The sequence below is a fragment of the Argiope bruennichi genome, chromosome 7 (assembly GCF_947563725.1).
Source record: "Argiope bruennichi chromosome 7, qqArgBrue1.1, whole genome shotgun sequence".
Taxonomy (NCBI): Eukaryota; Metazoa; Arthropoda; class Arachnida; order Araneae; family Araneidae; genus Argiope; species Argiope bruennichi.
Genome location: NC_079157.1, coordinates 68,956,186 through 68,980,022, shown reverse-complemented (window position 1 = coordinate 68,980,022; position 23,837 = coordinate 68,956,186). Strand labels below are relative to the sequence as shown.

Genomic DNA, 23,837 nt, shown 5'->3' with positions numbered 1-23,837 from the left:
TACACACCTAAATACTTATCTTTCTAAAAACAATAAAGTATGAATGAAAAAGTTCAAATATTACTCGCGATAATTTGATATTTAGCATTTTGCTACGAATTTCTTAAAATGATTTCATTTTTAGAAACTTTAAAAATAAATAGATTTTATTGAATAATAGTAATTAAAAAGTTTCAAGTATGTGACTATGTTTGGGATTGATTTTTGAAAAATGCTATTAAATTCTTGCATTTATGAACTTGTGAATAAATTAGATTGAAAAAACATTTGTGAAACAGAAATATACCAGTCAAATCCAAAATTTAAAAAAAAAAAAATTGTAAAAAATAGGTTTTTTTTCGTTAAAAAGAGACAAAGTAAAAACCTTCTGATTAGCAATTTATCAAATGATTATTTCAAAATCTTACAGATACCTAAAGAAATACATATTACGTAGTTCCTGAACTTATATAAGTTAATTTCTATCTTTAAATATAGCCATTAGATAGATAAATAATATAAAATTGTCAACTTTTTTTGAATTGTGGTAATTACAAAATCCTTCTGAATGAACAGATTCCTTATTCTGCTCATCAGGAACTGCAGATCATATTCAAAAATTATAAAATCAAATTTGAACTTCAAATATGCATTAGATTTTAATTTCTGAGGTTCATTCTTTCATTTTTTCTTCAAGAAGAGTTTTGCCAAAATTTAGAATTTTAGAAAACGGCATTTAAAGATGTAAACTAGCATAAAAATGTACCTTATATAAAAATCAATGTATTACTCAAAGAATCAACTTAGAAACAAAGTTAATTTTTTTTTGAAGAAAACTGTTCAGAATGAAAGAATATTGAATAAAAAGTAGTTGATATTTTCTTCATAAATCTATTTCTCAATGTAGTCATTTAACTTAACAAGATTTCAAAAAAATTAGTTCCTGTACATAGTTCCTGTTCCTGTACGCTCCTTTTACATAGAATATGTTTCCCCTAATTTAAAGTATAATGGAAGCTAAACATTGAAATCTCTTGAATATTTGTAACTTCCATTATATATCCCTATTAATACAGAATTTTAGTGGATATCTTTACGATATGGCTCGCTACTCTGAATACCGCACAATGTCATGAAGCTATCTTAACAATATTATGAAACATCTTGAGTTAGTAGAGATGAGCTCTTTTTGTTCGGTGATATAGTAAAATAACCAGAAATTCTTGAAGAGTTTATTATTTTTTTCAAATTCAGCTGCTGTTTTCGCCCGTCGCCCAATATCTAACGCGTTTCGAATTGAATCTCCCATCATTTGATCATTTTACCGAACATAAAGGCCATTTTTTTTTAGTCAGAAAGAGTATATATTAACAAGATGCCACAAACAAATTCCCCAAATTTGAAATATATGCGAGTCACTTTCTGTACAATAAAAAATTTCGGAAAATTAGTTCTGATGGCATACATTTCGAAACGTACCTAAAGAAATATTTTGACCATATTCGGATTCCAAAGACTTGAATAAATGTGGCAGCAGCATTAACTTGATTAATTATGGAAGATGGACAATTGTGAAAACTTAATTGCACGAAGAGTAAATAGAAGACAAATTATGACACGCTGTCGACATATATCGTCTTATGATATCATTAAATATCACGTGACTTACGCATGTATATTGCTATTTTATTTCACAAAATTTGAATTGTACGAATGCGTAAGAAGTTCCAGCTTTATTTGGTGCACCTGCAAATAAACGCGACGATCCTAACAGACTGCATGACTTCCAAGAGCGCGTGGCACGGTGTTCCGGATCAAACCAGATGCGAAGTTATGATGCATTCTCGCGCGCATATACCATCCTTGATGTAAATACACTAAGGCTTGATATTTACATATGATTTGTTGTAGGGCAGCACTGTAGCCTCTTTACATCTATAATGCCTTTAATGTGATGATTCAGTAGCATGTTTGTGCAGCTTTAAGGGGGTTGGTCATCTTACGCACCCACCACAATTTTCTTTTCTTTCACTTCACACACACGCAACATGTCCTTGAAATTTCCCTCCACGAAAAGCACATACATTTTTTTTAAAAATTGCAGGAAGCGACAGGATAAATTGGATGTTGCAATTGTTTCATACAATGGTCAGGAGAAACCAGGCCCTTTCTTGAAGAAAGAATCAAAGTAACGCAATGCTCTTCTTTTTCTCATGCAAAGAAGTTAAGTTTTGTTGCTCGTGATAGTTGAGTTGGAATTTGACGAATAAAATCGATTCTGTAATTAGTTCACAGAGTTATATTATTAGGTAAGTTAAAATCTTATTTAAATATAAGACCTTTTTTAATTGTCTTTAAGCAGACTTATAACGTTTTATTTCAAATTCTGGCCATATTATTGAGCTTTGAATAATTATTCAGTTGTGAATAATTATTCAGTTGAATAATATGTGTCAGTTTTTAAAAGACATGATATAGCAAGTGGAATCATTGATAATTGAGTTTGAATTGGTGCATCCATAAAAAAACAAATCTTTAGCAAATGATTTCAAATTACTCCTTTTCATTTCTTGAAAAATGCTTTCTATAAAAAATCATTTAAATCTTGAGCACTTCTTGAATTGGGGGGAAAATGAAATATCAGAATTTGTTCATGCCAAATATTGTATAACCGCTTTGCTTCGAAGGAATATATCTGAAAAAAATATCATTATAGTCAAGAAATTTATTTCATCAGAATTACTTTGTTTAAATTGCCAATTCTGTATAAGATAAGATTTTCTATAAATCAACAGCGACTAGGAAAGAATATAAATTTTTAAATTATTTTTCTGGGAATAATATATTGAAAGGAAGAAGAAAAATTTACATAAAATTCTTTAATATTATTCTATTTTTTATTATTATTAATTCTTTATTATTATTCTATTCTTTATTATTATTCTTATTCTAATATTTTTCTAATTTTATTCTCTTTCCGAATTCTATTTTTTCTAATGTACATTTTTCTACTTTTCTAGAATTTTTTTTACAGACATATAATTAAAAAATTACTACTATCCGAAATTGTACAATAACTTAATGGTTGTCTATTTAAATATGAATATATCATTTTTTTTCCCCTTTAGTTATTTGTTTTTACAAAATACTGTTAACGACAACACATTGTCACGATTGTGAAATAAAATATACATTTTTTACAACTATTTTATGATATCTTCATCGCTATTTCAGGTCGCTTGTTGCACATTTTCTTTGTTAAGCTCATGCAGAAGCATAGGTATAAATTATTTTTGCAGAAATGGCTTTCTTATTTTTAAAATTCTTATTTCTAGATAGAAATCATTATTCATTTTAATGATTATCCTTCATTTTGGTATTATTATTTTGAAGCAAAGTGTTGAAATGTTCCGAAGAGGGATTTCCTTACTGGATTATTACGATAGAATAACAAAATCGGAAAATAATTTTAAGTTATTTTCAAAAGTTTATTAATAATATAAGGGATTTTCTTTTTACTATTTAAAATGCACTCATATAAAGTTACTTTACAATTTAGGAATGTTTCTTCTGAAATGAAAATAGCTGCAATCCTAAATTTTAAATGCAATTGCTGTAAAACTAAGCACGGATCATTTAAACGAACAGTTCGGTTTTAAAAATCAAATTTCAACCCAAAATTTCATAAAATTCCAGGAATTAAAAATATTTATGAAGTAATGCTTTCATATGTTCGTTTGTAATTGTTTCTTTTTTACTTAAAATTTCATATATCATCTTTTTTTGCTGTAAACACATATTTAAATTGTGTCTCACAATGCAGAGGATAACAGTAGTTTATCTTGGGTTTTCACCGTATGCTAATATTAAATATTTTTTTATTACCTTGCATATAACATTTATACTACGCATCTTTCCGTAGCTGATTTAGTATAAGATAATTTTAACTTTGATAATGAATATTTGTTATGTTATATTAACTTCAAATTCTGTTGGTAAATACTGAAAATAGCCACAGATAGAAATTTCCAACCAGATTAAGCATGAGGAAAAATTCAATGCTCCATCTTTTCAGAAAATAATACTTTGTGATCTTATGGGAGGAATTATTTTCTAAGGAGATACATACCTTCATTGGTGATAGGTCATTAAATAGGCCACTTCACCATTGTTCTACCTACTTCCAATTAGAATTGAGAATAGACATACTAAGTCAGGCTGATTTTTATTCTAAACTTAAGATGTTCCTTTCATAAAAGCAAAATTCTTGAAATATGAAAAAAATTTGTGATGAATTTTAAAAAAAATGAAATAGTCAATTTTTTATTAGTAAAAAGCATAAAAATAATCTCATTCCAAATAACTCTGAATGCATCAGCTAATTTGCACATGGATTTTCTATTAATTTATAAAACAGAATCATGAAAATATTTATAATATCAGTGATACAATACCATTGTTGATTTATAGTAACATTGATAGTCATTTTTTTACATAGTAAAAAAAGAATTTATTTAAAATTAATCATTAATATTAAATCCGTACAGATAGTTGTAATCACCATTTTTAATTAAATATATTTTCAAATCTTTTTGTTTAATCAAAAGGCGATGGCATCAGAGATAATTGCGAAAAAGTGATTTATCATACGATGAACCCCCATCGGCGGCACCTCAGAAATGAGTATGAAAAGCTTCCAGTATGGTGGTTGGTTCTCGCCACCTGGTGGGTACCGAAAAGACGGGAATTGGCTACCTCCCATCGATGACGGGACGTACTTCACATGGGAAGTGCTGTATGGTCCTTAAGACTCAATCGCAGTTTCCGTCAGTTTTGCTGTCACGGCTGTACGGTCATTCAGTTTTTTCAACATGCCCAAGGGTGGGTCATAGTAGTCAATTTATGATTATCATATGGCGAAGTTTAAAATTTTTAAGAAGGTTTTGAATTAAAGTACAGATACTCTTCCCCGTCAACTTTATAAGAGAAAAGCATCGTTGCGCTTTCTGGAAGAGAAATGACTTATTGTTGAGAAGGTGAAAATGGAAATAAGTTCCATAAATTTTTGATTAGCATATTTGTAAGTTAAAGGATAAAATACCTTTAATATAAATAAGCAATCAGCAAAAATATTCTTCGCTGGACGTTTTTGTTTGCTTACACAATTGTGTCCATTTCGAAGAAAATCGAATATACATTTTCGACATCCTTCTTTTTGAAGAAAGTTTACCGATTTTGATAGTCATCAACGATTTTGATAACAAAGCCAACGTACGAAATTTCCTTTATCGAATTTGAATTTTTTAATTACCGTCTTCATATGCACAAGAATAGACTGACTGACTGGCAAAAAAACTAATTAATCGAGGGATTTTTTCCAAAATTTGACACAGAAAAATCAAATCTGGTGCTATAGCCTAAATTTTATATACTTCGCTAGTTACAATTTTTATTTTTGGTATATGAAATACACAAATAGAAAGTATTGTAAAAGACAAAAAATATTTAGCTATTAAAATACTTCTCTTTTCCTTACTTCATATATGAAAAAATAACATTAAAAATGAAAATTTAAATGCAGGAATAAATAGAAAAACTGTATAAACTAATTTAAAAATTTGAGCAAAACAATATTTTTTTCAAGCTACACTTTTCAGACACGAAAATGGTAAAAATGTCTTGAAAATTATCCGGTTTTTCCCCCCTACTTTTAATGGTTATTATGGGAAACAATTGAAATTATTTTTTTAATAAAGCAAATAACAAGCTGATAAGATGAGACTAATTAAAGTTTAGTGACCTGCATATATGAAACGGATGTTTTTGCCGTTCTCGACATAATTGAAATCATTTCCAAAGTAATTCTCCGTATCTACTGGACTCATTTTGAATACAAAATGCACCATTCATCGAAACCGCAAGGCTATCGAATGTCTCGGATAAATCCATATATTTAAATGATTGAATATACTACGATGATATTTTTTCATGGTCTGTTTCTGATCGAGACTGTTGACAGTGGTGACGTCATGGAAGCAATAAAAATTCATTGAAAATAAATATTATTAAAGAGTGAAACACGTACTCCATCATCTTCACGATTTTCGTGATGATGTGCGATTGCAGACGAAAATAGCTTCCTTTCACTTCACTGGGGGAAAGATTTTTCCAGAATGTTGCAGAGATTTTTATAGTTTCTCTTTCAATTTTCCCTTAAGTAATCATAATAATTCTTTTTTACCCCATAATCTTCCCTTTTAATTTCCGTTCAAAAGGGATTTAGTTTAGTTTGATTGATGTTCCGTTTTGAAGTAACATTGGAGCTATTTGGGACGGAGTCGTAATTTTGAATTTTGTCTTCCTTGTGTTGACACGTGACCAGCACGACTTGACCTCTCACTTATGGTTGAACGTTTGCCCCTCGATGCAATGAATAGGAAATAAACGGCGGATCTACCATGGATTCGAAACTAGAGTATATACTCTACGATCCTTTGTTAAGCGGAAATATAAAATGATGATGAAAATTAAATATTTGAAAACAAATATAATCAGTTACGTCTTTTCATAATAAATGCTCCTACAAAAACATTGATCAAAATTATCTTAACCAAATCTGAGTTTGTATTAAAATTTCAATGAAATATAATATCATAGACTGGTGTAGCAATCATCATGGAATGCTTCTGTTTTCATATTAGTTGTTTTGAACTCGGCAAAGGTGATTGATTGTTGATTGCAGAATTGCAACTTATATTGATAAAAACAACGGGAGAGGTCTACCTATAACTTTCTCCATACACTTTAATAATGATGTTCCAAGCATGGCATTTGTGTACAGTAGTTACGAAATATTAATCTTCCGCATGAATTTAGCAATTTTACTGAATTTATCGTGTGATCCTTGACGAGGGTTTTGGCTATTCATCCATGGCATGTGGTTAATAGTATTTGAAAATCGGATTTGTGTTTTAGGCTCGTTTTTGCCAAACGATTGAAACAAAAATTTGATGCAAAAATAAATTTGTAGTCATAAAATACCATACAAAATTTAATATATTTATGTCATTGATTTTAAATTATCGAGTTTACATGTTTCTGAAAGTACAGACAGACAGATAGTCAACCCGAAGCTGACTTGACTCAAAATTTGACAGCTGTCTATATTGTAGATATTAAATATGTGTACCGAATTTTATCCATCTAGTTCTCTTCGTTTTTTAATTATCATGTTAACTTATATTCCAGCAGTCGGACAGACAAACATCTTCTGAACGGATTTTACTAAAAACTTGATAGAAATCCAATTTGGTATAAAGACTGTGTACCAAATTTCATCCGTCTAGCTGAAAGCATTTTTGAGTTATTTTTGTCACAGACAGGCAGACGGACATTTTCTAATTATTTGATGAATACTTTCTCTATACTGTTTATACGAGAAATTCAAAAGCATCAAGTTGTTGCCATCTTTAAAAAAATTGTTTCTTATAATTTATCCTTCTGTTATTACTAATTATTTATATTTGTTAAAATTATGTTCCTTATGCGACACCTTTTCACGAAAAACATTTCATATTTTACATTTGTGTCTCTAGACATTTAGCTTTCTTATTAAGGATAGGATACGAGTCTATAATTAAATAGTTCAGAATTGATAATGGAAGTAGTGAGAGATCTATCAAAGTGCTACAGTTTTGGCGAAGAAATCCTACATGTTTCATTCACCTGGAATCCAAGTTCATCGACAGTGAGATTACAGAGGAAAGCACGGGAACATCAATCAATCGTTAGATCGATAAAATCGGACATTCTTTCTCAGGTCAATGGCATTATTCTTTTTACCCTTATTGATAAGGCTTTCAAAAATTCGAAAACTGATTTAATTGTTGTCTTTTATGATTCTGAGAAGGGAAAATTTAAAAAGCTTTTTAAAAATATTGAACTGGGATATAAGCTTCGGTAAGCATTGCTTAAACAAATGGAAGATTTAGTTGGTAAATATTTTAATGATTATCTTTTAAAATCTTCACAGGCTCGGGACCTTCTTAATTATTTATTACGAAAAATATAGAAAATTAGGAATTATGATTGATAAAATCATAGATATTAACTCACTTGAAAAAATGCAATTTTGAATTGCGTACTAAAATGTCTGACATGAAAATCAATCCAAGAAATTAATAACTTTGAAAATAAATAGCCAATCCAATTGAGGTTGCTGATAAACACTTTTTTATATATAAACAGGATGCGTGCCAGATCCCTTTCAAAATGCAGGATCAATTCTATTAACTGGGCTAGTCACGCCACAATGTTTTGGCATCGTGAGAAATTTGACCAAAAGGTGGTGAAATGTTTTCGCCTAGGTTCATTTAACTGTCTCAAAATTGTTTATTGCCATTTATCCTTCTGCTATTATTAAAAACTACTTTGTGAAAATTATAGTTTTTTTTCCCCATCAGAGACAATTAGCACTTTTTACACAATTATTCCCTAGAGTAAAAACGGGTATAGTAACTTCAACCGAGATCCCATCATTGCAGGCAAAGGGAAAGCATCATCCTTCAAACAATATTGTCTGTAGACCTTGTTTGTTTACCATTCACAGCCCGTGCAGTGTCTGCAGTCTCAAGCTCAACAAATAATTTTTCAAATCCTTTGAATCAAACTAAACAACATGATAGCCGTATTTACCTCTACCCTACCCCCTGAACCAAAAAAAATAAAGCCTAGAGCCCCATAGCGCGCCAGTTTAATTTTTTTTATTCTGAAATTGATCGAAACTGTAAAGAAATTAATGAAATATCCGCATATTTTCCGGGAGAGTTTTTAAATTTACAGTTAGATAATCATAAAGTTTTTTAATTTAATTAAAATTATATGAAATTTACATAAAAAATTATGATTCTATGTTTCTATTGAAGATAATTCCATTCCAATGTTATATTAGAAAATTCTGAGAGTAGATAGAAAATATTTAGCAAAGACATTATTTTAGTTTTATTTTAGCCAAACATTTGTTAAGCGAAGCAGTTTCTTTCCATAAGAATGCACGTAAAATAGGATTACGCGTTTCCTTCCGAAAGAAAAAAAAAATACTCAAATAAATTTATAATAATAATGTAATTTATTATTTTTAATATATGTATTTTAAGCAAGAATATTGTCTAAAGGTTATTGCTTTTGGCTACACTTCAAAATGTGGCAAAAATAAGTCAGCATTATCATTAAATGAATTTGTACCTCGCAAAGCCATTGCCTTATAAGGGGATGCATTTCAACATACTGAGCAATAATTTTTGGCACTTTCAGAACTTCCATTATTTCATTGGATGGTTGATGCTCTGTTGCTTCTATTAATTATTTCTCTCTTGAACAAAGCTCCTCCACAGCTTTTTCTTGTGGCACAGAATGCAGCTCCATAAGTTCTTCGGTAGTTTTGGCTATGCATTTCCACCAGCTCATCGACGTCGTTATATATATTTTAAAACCACACTATCCACCTCTCCCTGTCACTATCAGGTGACTATCCACCCATAGTCCCAAAATCTTGATCAGAGATAAAATCTTGTCGATTAATACCGTTCACAATTACTTGCTCAGACCCCTCTGAGTCGCGCTCGACAGCGCTATCCATCCAAAATGTATTCCATGTTGATATAGGGGTTCTTTTAAAACAAGCTTTCAATATAGGCTGATGTATTCTGATTTAGCATGTGACGCCACGATGCTTCCTCGTTACTTGTTCTGCAAGACATCGCACGTTAAGTGAGTCATTTTTTATATATATATTTTGTTTTTCTCTTTGCTTGAATCATTCGTTATGAGAGATTTGACAGTTCATGAAATGATTAAGTCGGAACTTCAGCTCTTATGATGATGATAAAACATCTTATAACAGAGACACATGCCACTAAGGTGGCACTTCAAAAATGAGGATGAGAAACGTCTAGCATGGTGGTTGGTTCTCGCTACTCTGGTGGATGCAGAAAGAAGTGGAGTTGGCACCTCCCATCGATGATGGGACGTACTTTTCTCGGGTAAGGTTTTACTGTGACCGATGATGGCCCTTAGCACTCAACCAGAGCTCCTCCCAGTATTGCTGTCGCAGTGGACCGGTTATTCAATTTTTTCTGTGTGCCTTATGGAGGGTCGGAGTAGTCAATTTGCGATTATGACAGAGACACAACAAAGAACAACCATATTTTTCCTTAAAAGAAAAATTTTTGAATTCAATTGCATTAAATATCGAAAACTCCTTAGAATTTCGCAACTTTTAAATTATTACATCGCATTCCAATAAATTAAGTTAGCTGTAATTAAATGAATAAATAAGAATTGTAATTTACTGCTTTTATTGGAGAAATTTTTATGCAAATTTTAAACATGCTCAATATCGACTTATTAAAGGAAAAGGAAGATTCCACACTCTGTCAGTGCATGCTATAAAAAACTCGGTTTTCATATATGATAATTTAATACTTCTTGTAATGCTAAGGTTATTTTTAAAAGACCTTAAGACTTTATTATGGATCTTAACTACTTCTTTTATTTATAAATAAATAAATAAAATATATGATGAAGCAAGACAAAAAGTTTAGTGCATGGTTTTAAAATATTGCTTACACAAACAAATACCATTAAATCGTGAAAGTTTTATTTCTTAATGATATTACATAAGAGATAAACAGATTCTAATATTTTTGCACGTAAATAGCAACTGCCCCGACGGTGAGATAATCGAAATATAATGCATAAGTTTTGTGCTCATATTTTAAATCCGAAAAGATAAGAAGGCGTTTGAAATACGAGAAAAGAGAGCGAGAGAGAGAGAAAAAAAATGACTCGTTATTTAATCTTCATTTACGCAACATCTTTCGCAATTAAAACAGTTCAGCTGTCAGTGTGTGGGTCTGTGTATGATAGCCCGAAATTTCTTATACTATAATCGTGATTTCGCAGTTTTACAGCTCAGTCGTTGGATAAATAAGTTCTGTGTTGAATTACTTCTAAACCGTTGGTTCAGCTGCGAAAATGTGTAGATCATGAAACTCAAGATGCGTCATCGTAGAACAAATGTGGGAAGTGAAAAAAAATATATAGTAAGAGAGATCATAATAAATGAAAAACACAAAGCGTTACTCAACGTGACAAAGAAGCTTAATGTAATTCTTAAGATAAAAAATGTATATGAATTTGAGACAATTTTTGTAATACTTTTATTTGAAGTCTTTTTAAGTCTATTATAAATCTCCTACGCTAAGTTCTTGGTATATATTTTAGTGTATACGCGAGAATCAGATTTATATTACAATAAATAAAAAGGAATTAATCCAACAGAGTATTACAATTATTTCAAGATCTAAAATTAAATATGGAATAATATAAGGAGATATGTGAATGTACGTATTCGTAGTTCAACGCGTAGCTATTGTGCCTAGCCATTAAGCAAAAGATAAAAGAAGGCGAAGGATATTCGAACCCCTAGTCCGAAATATCATAGCATGACAACGTTTAAAATTTGAAGCCCCACACGAGCTTCTATCACTTTGCCTTAGAGATCGCTGAAATTTAATGGCAAAGTAATTACAAAAATGAAAATGAGCGCTGAGGTGAAGATATGATATATCTCATTAATACGCAACATATGTATCCAGTACACAATACACACTGAAAACATGAGAACTCGTCATCAGAGTGAGGGTAACTCGACCCTACTTAATTTTTTATTCTATAGGAAGCGAAAATTTTCCACTTTACCGGAAGCGTCTCAAACCTATATTTGAGATAATCCAAATGGATTAATCACCATTGCTGGAAACACTACATCTACATTCTAATTTTAAATATCGTAGCAAGATATAGTGTAGGCTTTATTTATTTATTTATTTTGGTATTATTATTAAAATTTGCTGTATACTATATAACAGTGATAACATGGGCATAAAATATATATTTAATACTTTAACAATTCCCATAAGTATTAAATTATATCTAGTTCAACGAAAAGTTTTGTAAAATATTCGTAAAAGTATATTTAAAATGTTATTACAACTGGGGAAATAAATTTTCTATCAATAAAGAGAAGTTTTGTCATCATGCATATGGCAGGACGCAATTTACAGAAAGCATTATTATATTAAACCGATGCAAAACTTTCTGAATGGGCCAATCGGCAATTATTTCAAGTTTAGAGGAACATGATTTTTTGGCAATTGTTTCAAGGGATTTATGAAAATAGGATTTCATTTCTAAAACTTTTTTTTTTAATTTTTTAATATGAGTTAAACTTATCAGATCATTATCTTAAAGAATTGCTTTTATAAGTAAAGGTAGCCTCCCAATTAATGGGAAGTTAAAAATAACCAGAGCTGTTACTAAGAATAAAGTAAAATAAGCATACACATTTAATATAAGGATACCCCAAAAGAGTGAAACAAGCTTTTATTATTGGATGAAACTTTGCAACTGGAAATAGCATATATCTATTGGCAATAGTCAAAGAAATAAACGCTTGTTGCACTTTTGGGGGACATCCGGTGTATGATTATTTTTAGATAAATTAGCTTGATAAAGATGTAATAAAATACATTTAGTACAATTTAATGAAACATTTTGAAATGAAATTTAAATATTATACGGATATACTCTATATAAAGCCTCAGTTCTTTTAAGGTAATAAATATTCAGATGTTTCATACAAAGGAATATTGTAGCTTTGAAATTATTCTGCTCGACGATTATAAAATAAATGTTAAGGTAGCTAGCCCAATACTTTTCGATTTTAAAAACATAAGTATAACTGTCAAGTTCTGTAATAATTGTTTCTTAGATTTTCTCTTTTCATCAAGGGGAAACATCTAAGCAAAAATAAAAGGTGAAAAGGGAAGACCTTTTTTGGCAACTAAACTATCTAAAGTTTAAAGCAACTAAAGTTGGTAAAATTATTAAAGCGATCTTTAATAATTTTAAGGAGAAATTATTATAAGTTTAAACTAGACAATGATTTTAATTTTACCTCAAAAAGTACTTTGAGAATGGCTTTTTCCAAACAGAAGAACAAATTACGGATGTTAATAACTATTTTTTACTTGTATCAACAGCATCGTTAACTACTTTTTATATGTTGATAAACCTTTTAAAGCATACATGAACATACATGATGTCAAAAAGACAAAAATTCAAAATGATAAAAAAAAAACAAAAAAACATGAACTCTTTTTTCTTTAATTTCCTGGTTCTTTTGTATGCTAAAATATTCTTTCTGATAATCTTTCTTTTTAGGCCCCAAGTAAATTTGCAGAAACTTTTGTTTGATTTCAGAAATAAAAGCTTTAATAGTTTGTCAAAAAAAAAACTTGTATAAAGCATATTCAAGTTAGAAGTACATAGATAAAGATAAAACTATTCTCGTAATTACAACTAGAATCTAACGAGATTTATAAAATCTGCATTTTTATGTAGATTATTAAACCCTAACCTCATTTACATTAATGATCTGCAACTGAGACATCGAAAATGGAAGAACTTCCAGTAACTCTATTATTTATTACAGAATATTATATTTATCAGTAAAGTTTAATTCATTGAGACTCAAATGTAAGAATCTACTTCCTTACGGATAAAGAATTAATATTAATTGTGTATAAACAAATAATCATTGAATTTGAATCTATCTCTTTTTCCAGAAAACTGCATTATTGGAAGAAATATCGCCATTGCTTAATATTGAATTTCCTCAATTTTTTGTTGTGTGCATCGTTAAATAAAAATGGATGTTGTGATAGAAGCGGATAGAACTGTTAATAGATTTTAGATTTACTGCTCTAATTATCGAAATTTGAATAATTTATTATGTTGAATTGGATAAAATACAGTTCTTTGTACGACAGAATATTCATAAAATGATGATTAATTCAGCACCAGATTTATTTTTATGTCAAAATAGAAATGTTTCGAAATGCTAATTTTGAAACAGCAGAATTATTTACAGTTATTGATGAGGAGGAAATATGAAATTCTAGCAACTGAATGAAAGCACATACATCTCTATCTGTATGTATCTATTTTAAATGTATTTCGAATTCCCTACAATAGTAGTATGTACCTTAAATGAACTACGTTTTTAAGAAATACCAATATAAGGTTTCGTTTGATCATCATATTTTTTATGGAAGTAAAATAAAAATTGAATATTAAAAACTGAAAAATTTGAACTGCCATTTTTTTATACCAGTAATAATAATGCAAGATAATATCTTTAAGCCGCTATTAATACTGCCGCATTGAAAAGAGGCAGTCGACTCTCCATGGCCGAATGGTCATAGCACTGGTCTCTTAATCAAGAGATCGTAAGTCCGAATTCCGCTATAAACAATGCGATTCACAGTCTGTGTAAATACTTAATTTCTTGATTTTATGTTTTCCTTTATTTCATGTTCCAGAAGATTCTGGACATTTCTTTAGTTTACCAGACAAGTGTTCTGGACTTTTCTTACTGTCTCCAGAAAAGTAATCTGGAACTTCCCTTCTAGTATAAAAGCAGAAGATCTGTCAGTCACTGTGTTTTCAGTTCAGAGTTGAGTTAATAAATTGGTTTATCTCTACTTCTTGAGTGTGTCATTGAGTTCCACACTAAAGAACCTACGTGGCAATACCTTTATACCTCTAATTGTAATATAAGAGAATGTGTATATTGGTGCTTTACTACTCAAATTATCAGATAGAAATGTATATTAAAGGATAAAAATTGTAGAAATTTATTTAAAAAATTAATTAGGATTTCAGTTAATTATAAAATGAACAAGAAATTGTCGTGCTTTTTTTTGCTACAAAATAACGTGCTTTTATTTGCTACAAAAATAATTTTTACACTGTTTTAAAGATTAAAGAATTTTAAAGATGCTAATTTAATTTCAATGCAATTATTTCTGAATTTTGACAATATCAAAAATCGTGTTGGCATAATTTTCGAAAACAGTCTCAACAGTATGTTGCTACTTAAGTCTATTAAAGTAAGACTGTTTATTCCAATTTGATCCTTAAAACGTTTTTGTTGAGAGTATCTATTCAAAATAGATATACTTGGAATTACATTTTTTTATAAGGAAACCAGTATTCTCAATGAACCAGCTGGTCACCATAGATAAATAGTTTAAAACATTTGGCAAAACCAAAGAACCAACCTTTCATCACTGACCCTATTTCGCAAATTTTTATTTTATGTGAAAGCTCTATGACCGGAAAAAAATCAATGGGCGACTACCGCATCCTTCAATAATCCATTTTAGAAAGAAATCTCAAAAATACTCTATGAATAAAGATTTTGGAGATTGCTTTCACAACAAGCATGATACCCATCCAGCAATTTTTATATTACAGGAAAGTTCATAATCTGTAAATATGCCATCAAGGATCAAGTGCCCTTCCCTATCGCCCTCTAGTTTCAAGGGATATCGGAAATTCGTTATTACAAATAACGTATTCTTAGAAAATTTCTTTCATTTCTCTCTCTTTCTCTCTCCTTTTTTTTTGCGCAATTTTCAACAACTCTTAAATTTAGACAGAGGCCTCAGCATCAAATATTGGACTGATTTTACTAATTAAATATTCCATCTTCCATAACTAACCAATCCGAATGCTTAACGCGTTTCGTGAAAGTATTATTTAAAGTAGAACTTATGTTGTGATGAAATGACTTTCATCAAAATCGGTTGATATGACAAAACTAACTATATTAATATGATTAGCCGTCTTCTACCACCAACTGTGGACATCAGGTAGCTGAAGACAGCCAATTTGAATGTAATAATATTCCAAATCACAGAATTTTCTAACTGATAAGCAATGATCTGGAATAGAGTAAATGGAAGTTCCCAGAATATGTATCATGTCAATTTATATTTTAAATTCATTTCGCAACTTGCAAAAAGGAAAAGGATTTGACTTAACAGCTCTGAGTAAAATTAACACAGTTGATGACATAAATATGAGCTGAGCATATTGGATATTTTATGTAAAAAAAAAAAAAGATAGGAGTTGAATGCGCAAAGAAATAAGAAATGGCAACACGAAAAACATTATTTGAATTATAATCGATCAATGATAGAAAAGTCATCCTAGTGGAGAAAATATTTTGCTAAGAATAATCATAATAATTTTTATTGTAAAGAGGATATTTTTACTCTTAGAATTTCGGAACCCCCCTCGCCATTTTAAATATTATATATATATTAATATAATAATATATATATATTTATTATTATTATTATTATTATATTATTAAATAATAATGATATAATAATATTTTTAAATATTATATATATATATATATATATATATATATATATATATATATATATATATATATATATATATATATATATATATATATATATATATATATATATATATATATATATATATATATATATATATATATATATATATATATATAAACATAATTTTTTTAAGCAGAGGCCGAAGACAGAGAAGACACGTTGAATTTTTAAATTTCGCTTTGATTCCATCCCGGGTGGCATAATCTATTTACAAGCAGGAGCGACGAGGCACATCAACACAGAATGACACAAGAGCGGAAAGAGTAAAGAAATATTTATACCCATAAGTATATACTGTGAGATTTTGATAGGGATTTCTTTACACGTGTCGATTTAGGAAAGGGAACTAACTGTAGGGATCTTTTAAAAGAATGTGTTAGCTTGACAAATTCTTATCCCTTCACTAGGTGTGTGGGAACTCTTGTCGATATCAGCAATTTTATAAAGTTTCTGTTGCATTATTTTTTTTTAAAAAAAGAAGGTGTAATTAGATCAGGAAATAAGAGAATATTTTAGAGTGAAGATAATATGGGCTGAATTAAGATAAAACTTTGGAAATTAATTAGGATTAAATTAAATTTTAAAATATCATTACATATATAAAATTTATTTTGCCTGGCAACTCCAGATCTTTAATTTATGAGATGATATAAATGTTGAAATAGAATTTATTGCAAAACTTGTACTTTCATTTCGAGTAGATAGGTCATGAAGAGTGCATTCATTCCGTTGCTATGATATATTTTACTTCGCTTGCTTTTCACTAAATATACTTATGATTATTTTTACAATGAGATAAGTGTGGATTCTTTATTCCTTGTGAACAAAGAAACAAAATCCATTCTTAGATGAATTTCAGCACAAAAAAGAATCAGAATGTTTACGGAAAATTATTTGTTTTATTTCACAACAGGAGTCATCAGGAAGTGTAAATCAATTTCCGTCGGTTGCATTTTTTCGTTTCCAAGCATCCTTGGACATTGAAACACGTGTTATTAACCCTGATTCAACCTGGGGAGGGAAGACGCACCCTGTGCCGTGTATTTCGCAGATCTTTTTATTACCCCCAAGAAAATTCCGAGCAATATTTATTATCTTTCTCGGATTGTTTCCTTATCTTTTGAGACGTCTGATTTCATGTGACGCGTTTTAGAATAAAACAAAAAGGACCCACACATTCCCTGAGAAATCTTTTTTCAAACGCAATCAGTCAACTAGAAGACCCCCTTAACTATTTGAATTTTCAAAAGTAAGTCGTATATATATATTTTTTGTTCTGATTTCCTTTTCATTCAGAAAATAATTTAAATTTTATATCAAAGATATAAAAAAAATTTTTGGTGGCAAATTTTTATTGCTTCATAAGAACAATATCATGCATTTGCTTTTTTTTATTGTTTTATTTGCTAATAATCGTGAAAAGGATGATAGTTTAAATTTGTATAAAATAGATATTCACTACGAAAGAAATATCTATGCTAATTAGCATCAATTAGAAAAAAGTGATGTTCTCTTGACACCCATTTAGGGGTAATTTTAAATGTGAATAATGTAGTGAATACTTACGTTAATTAGAATGAGTTTTTTAAAATTCCTCATTCTAACCAACAGCTTTTATATATGGTTTCAGCATCTGATAAATTTTGCTATCATAACACTTTTTATAAATAAATATTTTCGTCAATATTTAAAAAAATTATTTTTTAAAGGAAGAATTGTGATATATATTTCTTCATATCAATAACAAAATGTTTGAGTATATTTATATTGGACTATAGCATATTCAGCACTAATTATGATAGTCATTATTTCTAATTATATTAGTTTTTTTTAATTCTTCGCACTTCATACTTATTATAAAATCTTGGGCGATTCAAAACAAACAAACTCCAAAGTGATAGTCTGCGAGAAAAGCTATATTATGTTTGTTCATTAAGGGGGAGGAGATCAAGTATTAATTCAGAAAGCGCATTCAAACTATTAACAAGCTTTTAAATGTGTGAGTTTCTTCAAAGCATTTATATAAGCTTATAAAAATTTTAAAGAATTTAAAATTTTACAAAATATTGGGATATTCAGAATTCTGCATCATCAATACCTCCTCCTATCTATATTATTTGTGATATTTTACGAGGTGACATTTATTTCAAATATTGAATGTCGATTTTTACGGTATTTAATAGAGCTCTCAAAGTATGAAGGATTGATGTATATATCAAAAGACTAATGTATATATCTATAGTTATTCAGTATAGACAATATAATTTACAAGGCTTCCGGTTTAATCATGCTTTAATAGGTAATTTCAAAACTCTTAAAGATTGGCTTGTACTTCTAAATAAAAGCATGCTCTTAATTACATGAAGAAGTATGCTTTTTGTAGCTTGAGCCAATTTAAGTGTTGCCAAAAAATTATGAGGTCTAAATATTTTTAAAGTCTTTTGATCCTATTTGGCATACCTAAAACGTTTCACTCATCAATAAACAAAACTGATCGAACTATGAAGCTGGGAATTCCATTATTTTAAGTCAATCAACGGCCGCCGCTTCTTCAGGCCATTTCTTGATTGGCGAATCTACATCGAAGTGATTTCCTGAAACGGTTTTAATTAGATTAAAATGCATTATTATATTCAAAGTTTCACAACTCACTCAGATTTATTCGCAAAAGGAGAGAAGCATTTTTTTCGTATAAAATATTAAATGTATCTATAATATTTTACTAAATGAGAGTAATAAGATCACTGGATTGTATAAAGACACATATTTTGTAATTTTTTCAGTAGCCTCAAAAAATGCAAAACAAAACAAAACAATTTCTTTATGCCATATAAGCTTCCATTTAGAACGTTTCCAAATGGAAGCTTATACTTATCTCTAATGAAAGCGATTAAAGTGGATACCTGGTATTATAAAACATATCGATAATATTTTCCCATCATTTTGATAATAAACCTTGCTTGAACTTTTAATGTACTGAATCAGATGGTGGCCGGGTGTGATTTTATCTGTATCGCCATGCGTTCAATCACGTGATTATCATAATAAGAAATGAAATGTAATTCGATAGTGACTTTTGCTTAACTCTTTTTTTTCTTCTCCATTTGACACGTCCTTTCCTGAGTGATCACAGGCTTTATCATTAATCTGAATAATGCGTAGGAACTGTGTAGCTCCTCAGAAATTCTTTTTCAATGTTTTACAACTCATGCCGTCTGGTAGCAAGAAAAAATAATTATAAAAGCATTCACAAATTCTTAATTCGAATCATCATAGCATGATAAGGTTGTAGAATTTAAAAAAAATATCAAACATCAAATAAAATAAAACTGAGGCCACTTAATATCAAAAATATTAAATAGTATTCACTAGAATAACGTTCCATAATTTGGGCCGTTTGAAAATGCATTCAGATATAATAATCGAGATAAAAATTTAACTTAAAGCTTAACTATCAACACTCTTTCTGAAAATCGCTTTTTATAATGCGGTTTGAAATTGTAGAAAATATTTTTAATATGATCTTTTTTTCTATTTCAGAATTCAAATACAAATAAGAGTACTTATAGACATTTTCCGATGGTTCTGTTTTTCAAAATTTTTACCAGATATTCCTTTTTATGTAATGCATAAGTAAATGAATTTTCATAAATATATCTAAAATTAAAGGAAAAGAGAAAAAAAATTAAAGAAATCGAAAGAAAGAGAATAACGGTGCGTAATTTGGGCCGATTGAAAATGCGTTCAGACATAATAATGAAGACAAAAAGTTAACTTAAAACTTAACTATCGATAATCATTCCGAAAATCAGTACTTATAATGCCATCTGCAATTACGAAATTTTTTTTAAATATGATTTTTAAATATGATTCTCGAATCCGAATACATAAAAGTACTTGCAGACATTTTCCCACGATTTTGTTTTTTTACTGTCATGCTGTAAGAGCTTTTCAAAAAAAAAAAAATAATAAATTTTGAAATTTTTACCAGATATTCCTTTCTATGAAACGCGTATGCAAGTGAAATTCCAGAAATTTAATTAAAATTAAAAAAAAAGAATTTGAAATAAATTTTTGATATTTTTGAAAATGAGGCTGAAATTGAAATTATTCGTAGTATACCATATCGTTGCAAGTGAGTGTTTTGCCGAAAGTAAACATTTTCCACTTTTAGAAGGGATTATTGACCTTTTATAGAATTATTTATATCTGAATATAAATCAAATTCATTATAGCGATATGTTCAAAACCTCTTATCAAGACATTGCATATTACAATTCTTTGTCTTCTTTAAATATTTATCTTCTTTAAAGATCGTGATTTGCATTTATCATCAATTAATTATAATCATATGCAATTTATTTTTCTGTTTTGTACATGAATTTTGGGTTCCATCTTTTTTTTTCCTTCAATCTTTATGAATGCGATGAAATTCATAAGTGAAATAATCGCAAAAATATTACAGCACTTCTTGTAAGTCATTTATTTACGTTTGAAGCATGACATTTCAGAATTAGAATATGAATAATTTATCGATTTTAGTTTTTGTCACAAACAACTGATAGAGAAACGATAAAGATTGAATATTAATTATTCATAACACAGCACCACTTTTTTATTAATTACTTCTTCAGAAACTGCAGTCTGTAGTCATATTTTTCAGAAGGTGCCGTTATTCTTATCTGTAATTTTTTGCTCTATCATATATTTTTCTAGAAATAATGAATACAGAGAAGAGAAAAAAAATTAATAAAAATATAAATTCTGAAAACATATCAGGTAAGCGAATTCAGAGAGTTGAAAAAAAAATTCTAAAATAGTCAAAAATCCTTTCTTCTAATTATTTTTTTTTATTTTTGCCCTTGAAAAATGTTTTATCCATTCTCAAAAATTACGTAAATTGTGGTTAATTTTTGAGTACTTGTGACGAAAAAATATTTCGTAGCAGCATATGATACAATTAATAAAAACAGTCGTGCTCTATTTTTATATTAAACTAACCTTTCATCACTGTATTCAAAAATTCTTTAAAAAAAAAGAAAAAAAAAAACTTTCTCTCATTACTTATTAAATAAATAAGTCGTACCCAGTTCAAGGACGAAGCTCACATTGGATAAACACAATCAGAGAGACAAGCAGAGTTCACAGTATTATTTAAAAAATAATAAAAGTAATACATTTATCAACAAAATATTTCAGATAATGATGAAGAAATAATTATTGGTCGTGATTAAATTTGTTATGAAAAATCTCAAACAGATACATTTTTTCCCCTTCAATGCTTTAATTTCTAAAAGACAAAGGCTTTTAATTATTTTATTGGGATATATAAAACTTAACGTATTAGAAGAATCCACTAAGATTTTCTTCTATAAACTTTTCTAAATGTTATTTTTATCGTAAAAGCAAACAGTCTCATTTTCAACCAATTCATATTAGATGTTGAATGTGCGGATCAGTTTTAACATTGCTAGTAGTAATTAAATCTTTACTTTTAACGGAAATAATAATATTCAAAGGCATCAACAGACTGTATTCCCTTTATTTATTACAGGAGGGTGATTATATTTTATTGATGATAGAAGAAAGTTGGAAAGCAAACTTTTCAGTGAAGTTAATTTCTTAAAATTGAATCGAGTAAATATTAAAAAAAATATTTCAGTGAGGTGTTTATTTAAAAAAAAAAATATTATTCAAAGAAGAAGGTTTTTTTCTTAACAAAATACCAAACGATTTCTTTTTTAATACGAAATTGAGATTCAAGAATGTAGTAGATTTTGTTCTGACCTTTTCATATTTGGTAACATTAGTTGAGATCCTACAAACCTGAAAACTGATATTGATCGAGAATGATTCACGTTATACATGTCAAATATGTCACATGAATTTAATTGTGATGCATTTTTTTTTCTATTGCATGGTTCAGAGAGGAAAAAGGCGCTACATCACGGCACAACTTAAAAGAAAATGCACTTAAATGTTAGATGACGTACAAAATAGAATGAGTCAAAGAAAAAAAAAAGGTTTTTCTTCATGTCATTGTGCAGCAGGATAGTTCCGAATTGCTGAGGAAATAAATGAAGAGAATTAATATATATATATATATTTCATTCATTTTTATTTATTCATTTTTTAAAATTTCTTTTAATCTGCTATTACATATATTTCTATTATATTATATAGTTTCTTAAAAGCAATACCATTTTTATTACGACCGATCTAATATATTCGTTAGCATATTCCCTTTACAGTTAGCAAAGCATGTAAAATTAATTCAACAAGCAATTTTTTTTGTTTTGTTGTGGCTTATGTCACTTTATAAGACCGCCAACAGCGTCTCTGCCAGCGATTTAAGCCGAGTGAGCGTCTCATGTTGTTTCAGTAGCGCCAATTAGGACCAAGAGTACGACTCAGCTACTTCAAGCGTCATATTCGCTTGCACAAGTACTTTTTGCAGGGGGGGGGGGCACATTCACACACCTCACAGATAGAACACAGAACAACCATGCCCCAACCGGGAAGCCAGATCATGGGGAAAACGCGCTACCCCTATGCCAGGACGCCGTCGTTTGTTTCTTGCCATCACAAAAACAAACATCACCTTGTTCGATGAAATGCAAAAAAATTAAAAAAAAAAAAAAAAAAAAAAAAACGCTTTATGGGTATAGCGCAATTTATTAAAAAAAATTCATTTATTTTCTTTTTTATGTTAATATATTTGAAAACTGAAGTTGAAAATTAGAATAGTATTTTTTTACTTCATGATGAATGATAAGAATATAGAAAGTGACAAAAATTGCATAGAATTTTGTTTCTTGCCTAGGTTTTATTTTAAATTTGAGTTAAATGTCTTGAATGACTGCGATAATCTCAGTTTTATACATTTTGTTTGAATAATATTTCTATTTTTTTCATGATTTGTCCGTACCAAATTATTCAAAATAAACAAGAAGCGTCCTTGACTCTTATCTCGTGCTCACAACATTCGGTCAAGTGCCTCGGTTTGAAGTTCAGAAAATGGAGTCACATGAAATTAACTAGTTCCAAAACAGTATTTGACTATCAAACAAATTAAATCTTGTTTATTGACTAGCTTTCTTTTTTACACTTCGTAAATGAATGCCGAGAACAAGGATCTTTTTGAGTACACAATTATTTGGCAAACGTAAAAGCAAGAGAGAAGTACATTTTCTATTCTATTGCAGGTAAAATCAATTTTCTGTTCAGATTTCCGTTAAATAAAATTTGTATATTTTAATATGATAAAAAACCTAAATTATTTTAAAGGTAAAGCAATTTCTTATATATTGCTTGAATTATTTTTTTAAACTCAGTGATCAAGTTTTTAATAACTGATTGAAATCAGCGGGCGTTGTCTCCCTTAAACGTTCTCGCACAGTCTCCAATAATAGTCTGAATCTACTCCTCCCCGTTTAAAATTGTGGACTTCGGGTAAAACCGCGAATGCCTTGCATGACAATGGCAAACAATAATTACTGAATATAGCTTCTTTGGCAT

General features: G+C 29.2%; 1 protein-coding gene across 2 annotated transcripts in view; it reads left to right on the top strand.

Annotated features, from left to right (window-relative positions):
- Positions 1–2,081: 2,081 nt before the first annotated feature.
- LOC129976123 (carcinine transporter-like) overlaps positions 2,082–23,837 on the top strand; it is a 73,410-nt gene continuing 51,654 nt past the window's right edge. The window contains exon 1 of one of the 2 annotated variants that reach the window (XM_056089521.1): positions 2,082–2,288. The gene's annotated coding sequence lies outside the window, so the exon portion shown is untranslated. Of the gene's footprint in view, positions 2,289–17,550; positions 17,569–23,837 lie in introns of those variants that run through there. The other variant, XM_056089523.1, reaches the window with a different exon arrangement.